Below are 6283 nucleotides of genomic sequence, written 5' to 3' on the forward strand. Positions count from 1 at the left end.
GCCCAGCCCTGCCTGATCCGCAGTAAAGCCTTTCTCACCCTGAAAAAAAAAGAATCATTTAATCAAACCAGGTGCTAATATCTAGGTATTGTAGCTTATTTTCAGTCTAGGTCAGGGAAAAAGTGATGAGGTTCTGGTGGGAGGGTGGAGGGAGGAAGTTGTAATTATCACTACAAATGCCCTCTGCATCCAACAGTTATGTATATATCACAGTAATTTCCTGGATATTTATGTATATGAATATCTAAATTATCTGGTAAACAGGTAAATTTCAAGTTGTCCATACCGAAAATCATTTGCTTCTTAAGTGCTTCTTACCTGGATTCTCAATGTCATGGACTTTGCTTTACTTCTGTTTTGTAGGCACAGCCAGTCATGAGAGACCTATCTTCCATAGAATTTCAGTCAAAATACAATTATTTGGGTTAATGGCAAAGAACCTTATAATTGCATTGTAAAGAAATTTTTATAATTTTTAATTTAATAGTTTATTTTCAAAATAGTCAAAAAAAAAGGAACAGTCACTTACACAGGTAGCCTATACTTTTCAAAATTATAGTTGTTATAATATTGTTCAGATCTCTACAACATCAATATCCATTGCCTCTGAATTGCCTTTCTTCCACCATTTGAGATCTTAGCAATGCAGAGCTGTGCTTCAATATTTCTGTCTTATCCACAGATGCCCATAGTCATGGACAAGAACCTCTGAAGTATAAATAATCCTTACTCTGGACCTAATCCCAAAATTTCATATTTTCCAAACTCAATCTTCTTAGAAAAATAATTTATTTGATGTGATAAACTGAGTAATGCTCCCCACCCACCCCAATATACTCACATCCTAATCCTGGAAACTTGTGAACTATACAAGGCTAAAGGGACTTGGATATGTGATTAAATTAAGGATTTTGAGATGGGGAAATTATGCTGGGTTATCTGGGTTGGCTATATATGTAATCACAGGTGACTTTGTAAGGGAAGCAGGGGGAGATTTGCCTATAATGGAAAGGGCAATGAAACAGAAATTGGAGTCTGGTGCACTGAAGACAGAAGAAAGTGCCATAAGCCAAGGAATAGGGATGGCCACTAGAAGTTGAAAAAGACAAGGAAATAGATTTTTTTTCCTGGAGCCTCCAGAAGAAAAGAGCCCTATTAATACATTGATATTAACTCCAAAAGAGAGTAAATTCGTATTGTTTATATATCTAAGCTTTTCTGGTAATATGTTACGGCAGCGATAAAAAATTAGTGTACTTATTTTTCACAGGATTATTGCTCTCCATATTTACCTTTGATAATACACAAACAGAAAAACCTGCATTTTGAAATGTGTCAACATTTACTGTTTATACAATGAGAGTCAACGTGTCAGTCCAATTCTACTGGGAAGCAGACACCAAGATTAAGTCAGGAATGGAAGGGATTTATTGGGCAGAAGTCTGAAAGACAACGGAGAGAAGGTCATAGTAGGGAGAATCTTCAAATCTGTGATGCAGGTTTGATACCTATAAAATTACAGAAGTAAAGAAGAAATATCGGATAGGAAGAGTTAGTTACTGATGCTGTTCTGAGAGTCTCATTCATGCCGACAGGGAGCCCCAAAAAAGACAGTCTGTTTGAGAAGCTCTATGTTGGGCAGAAACAACACAGTCCTAGCACTGTCCCTCACCCAGTCATTAGCCTGAACTCCCCAGGGAGAGTGTGTTCTTGGGCTAAAAAACTTTTGCAGATTCTAAACTTATTATAACTGCAATCGCCAGCTGATTGCAATCCTGGTAGCAGTTTTCTTTTGCAGGGATATCCAAGTGGCCCACATCCATGGCTGCCACAGTCAATCTGGCAGTTAACTGAAGCTCATTCTTACTGTCTCTCAAATAGAAAGTGTTGGGTCTTGCAGATCACAGAGAAGGAAGGGATGAACATAAAGTTTCTTAGAAGGTACACATATTTATTTAGGGTAAGAACCAATTCTGGTATCCAATAATTTGCAAAGTTGTGTATCAACCAAATGTTTACACTATCAGGTATTGCTTTTCTTCCTTTACTTCGAAAACTTAACTAATGTAGCTGTGCTTCGGATTCTTTCTCTCATCCATGGATGTACATAGTCACAAGCAAGAACCTCTGAGGTTTGAGTTCTCTTCTACTTGGGTCTTAGGCTCTAGAGCCTTAAAGTTTCCCAAACTGTATTTTCTTGGGGTATACCTCCCTACACCCTATTTCAGTGCTAGAAACACTGTCTAAAACTTAAAAGATGAATGTAAATGCTATCATGACTTTTTAAAATTGTAAATATATTCTATTTATGCTTTCCTTGATTTAATGTCAAAGTTCAGGGGACACTATTATTTTGTCAATAATTTCTGCGGTGAATGTCAGGTCAAATAAAATAAAACCATGTGGGAAGAACAGCTGATTCTTTTCTTCCACCAGTTATTCAATTCTTGCACCAATACTCAATTTTCATGCTTCCGTTTCTTTTGTCCCCCTCTTTCACTATAGCAAACAAGCCAAATTTCTAACCACTGGTACAATATAACTTATTTTGTTACTAAATGTGGATGACTAATGCTTGATCAAAAAACGTTATAGGGGCACCTGGGTGGCTCAGTTGGTTAAGCGTCTGCCTTCGGCTCAGGTCATGATCTCAGGGTTCTGGGATTGAGCCCTACATGGGGGGAGGTCTCCTTGCTCAGCAGGAAGCCTGCTTCTCCTTCTCCCTCTGTCCCCCGGGTTTTGCTCTCTCTCTCTCTGTCAGATAAATAAATAAAATCTTAAAAAAATATTATAAACGTTCCAAATTTAAATCTTAATTATTTCTCATAAGCATGTTTAAATGTCTGGAAAACCATAGACTCGATGGCTGATATAAATACTTCTTTGAGAAATCTGAAGTTATTTGACACATTGGTTCTCAAAAAATTCAATCTACCTTCAAATTTATTTGCGCCATCGTTCATCTTTATTTTTTTTCTCCATTCCTAAAATGAGGTAATATTCTCTGTTTCAAGGCCAGTGCATCTAACTGGGCATTAATCTTCTGTCTTTTCCACTTATCTTCTTTTATAGGACTTCACTCCGAACAAATGAAATCAAACAAAAAGCCTCATTTAATTCCATGTCTCCTAAGAGTTACTGTCTGGCATCTCTCTCCATCTTCTGTACTAAATTTCTTGAAGGAATTGTCTAAATTCACTTCTCACAAACAATGGGGTAGGGTTTTCTTTGACAAAAAGCTACTCTACTTTTCTCTCTGAGGTTGCTCTCTGTTGCCACATTTGACATGTGTATCTACCTTTCTCTTGCCTTAAATATCACTGGTTACTCTCCTCTTCCTTTCCTTCCATGAGAACACACTTTTTTTTCATACATTCACCATTGTTCTTTCTATTATCTGCTTTTACTCTACCTACAACTTTTCTTTTCTTTCTTTTTTTTTCCTTCAAAAAATTCCATTCTCACGCCATTATTGTGGTCATAAGATTCTTGTCCACAGGAGGCACAAGAAGCATCTTTCACTCTTTCCTCCCAATTATGACAGATAAATGAAAGACTAAGATATTTATATTCTTTATTCCAAACTTCTTCCTGGCTTAAGTAACTATTATATATCTTCTTTTTTTTTTTTTTTTTTTTTTAAAGATTTTATTTACTCATTTGACAGAGAGAGACGGAACACAAGCAGGGGGAGTGGGAGAGGGAGAAGCAGGCTTCCTGCTGAGCAGGGATCCCGATGCGGGGCTCGATCCCAGGACCCTGGGATCATGACCTGAGCCGAAGGCAGACGCTTAACGACTGAGCCACCCAGGCGCCCCTATTATATATCTTCTTGACAAATGTTCCACAGAAAACTCAAATTGAAAATGTTCAAATTTGAACATACTATCTTCTCTTGTTAAATCTATTCCTCCATTTGTGTTCTTTATCTGAGTTGATAACCCCACCAGTTATTCTAACAATCGTGGATATTTTTGACTTGCTTCTCTTTTATCCCACATACCAATTATTTGCTAAATCTTGCTGCCATCATCTTTTACATATTTACTGTGTTTGTGTTCTCTTTATTTCTACTGGCACCTAAACACATGACCAAAAATAAAGTCCTAATTTTCTTTTCCAAATTTTCTCTTCTATTAATCTGGAAACACATTGTCCAGTCCAGTGCCAGCACTAGTTAGAGTAGGCGGCTAGTTAGGTTTTAACAGGATGCCTAGAGGCCAGCAAAGGGGGAATCAGGGTCAGCTCTCAGGAAAGTTAAAAACTTGTCCTGGCAGCACACTCAAAACAAAGCCATAAGAAGCTGGATCAAACCAGACGGGCTGAAGGCAAAGAAGGCTATAAACCATGACTAAGTAAGGAAGAAATGGCTTAAAATCTTGCTTCCAAGAAATCCCCACCTTAAGTAATGGATATTCTACCTCCTTGTTAACAACTGTCAATAAAAGATAGAGACCCAACCCCCAGGGGCAGGGTGCTTGCTTGTGCTCATTCTCTCTCTCTGGACCTTAGAGCTTACCTACTGTCATAGCTCAAGAATTTACTTTCATTTAATAAACTCCTGCTTGTATCACTGATCCACCGTGTTGTGTCTGTCCTTGAATTCTTTCTTGTGAGACCAAAAGTCTTCCGCAACATCTTTGGGACTGGTTGGGCAGAGGCATTGGGCTAGGGGGGGTCTCCCCAGTTCACCTGGTAACACTAGAATAGAATAATTATTCTTTTTTCTTACCTAATGCGTCTTCTAAGTTACCAAGTCTTGCCAATTTTTTCCCCCAGTGGCAGGATGGTGAGGTGTGACTTGGCTTAGTCCAATGTTTCTCAAACTTGTATAGTATTTAGACTTCATAAAGGAATATATTTCTCTTATACCCTAGAGCTGATTGAAATTGTTTTCCTATCTATGTAGAAACCAACACTGAGTATAAATCCTAATGTTTACCCCTATTTTATGATTATCAAACCAAAAGAGATGGACAAATTAATTACAAAGAACAAATATAAAACTATATCATTAAAAATAACACTATCAATGTAATGGCATGAGTGATTTTTTTTCTGCTGAAATAATATTATCTGAATTGCTATGAATCTTTTGAGATTAGCATGCCAATAATGCTTTGTGCTAAATGATTTTTCAATTCTTCCACCACCTACCTTTCTTTCTCCTTTCTTTTTCTTTCTTTCTTTGTTTGTTTGTTTGTTTCTTTCTTTCTTTCTTTCTTTCTTTCTTTCTTTCTTTCTTTCTTTCTTCTTTCTCCTTTCTTCTTTCTTGATGAAATGAGTGAGTATCTTCATTATGTGAAATAAAAACAGTAAGAAAAAGTAATAGAAAATGTCATGGCCACTGTCTTACTGAACCTGGATTAAAAACATATAGCTTACAAAGCAGAAGTATTTCTCAATGCAGTAATTTCTGCAAGAGAAGAATACAGTCTCTGAGAATAAGGTTGGGTGGTTCATTTCTATTCCAGCCTGAGCCAGGACAATTATAATGATATTGATAATATTAGCTTCATTGGGAAAAAAGAGCTGCATTTTGTGTTATAGACATATTTTGTAGATGAGAAAATAGACTCAGGGAAGTCTAGTAAATGTCACATTTTTCTTCACCTTCTTTACTAAATTTCTTGAAGTGGTTGTCTAAATTCACTGCCTTTCTATCTCTCTCTCTCTCTCTTTTTTTTTAATCTCCTTCACAGATTTCTCCCAACCCTCCTACCCCCCAGACTCTGGCAACCACCAATCCTGTTTTCTCTGTTTTCTGGTACATGAGAGCTTGCTTTTTTTTTTTTTAGACTCCACATATATAAGAGAGATCATATGGTATTAATCTCTGTCTGATTTATTTCATTTTGCATAATGCTATCCATGTCATCACAAATGGGAAGATTTCATTTTTTTATGGCTTAAAATATTCCATTGTATATATATATGTGTATATATATATATATATATATATTCATATATAGATATCACAAGTTATTCATTCATTCATCAATGGTGAGTTCATGTTTTCATTTTCTTTGGATAAATACCCAGAAGTGGAATTGCTGGATCATATGGTAATTCTGTTTTTAATTTTTGGAAGAAGTTTCATGCTGTTTTGCATTGTGGCTGCACCAATTTAAATTCCCACCAACAGTGCATAAGCGCTCCCTTTTCTCTACATGGCACCAACAGTTTTTACTTCTTGTCTTTTTGATAATAGCCATTCTAATAGATGTGAGGTGATATCTCATTATGGCTTTGACCTGCTTTTCCCTGATGATTAATGATGTTG

This window comes from Phoca vitulina, unplaced genomic scaffold (assembly GCF_004348235.1).
Source record: "Phoca vitulina isolate PV1807 unplaced genomic scaffold, GSC_HSeal_1.0 scaffold14, whole genome shotgun sequence".
NCBI classification, from domain to species: domain Eukaryota; kingdom Metazoa; phylum Chordata; class Mammalia; order Carnivora; family Phocidae; genus Phoca; species Phoca vitulina.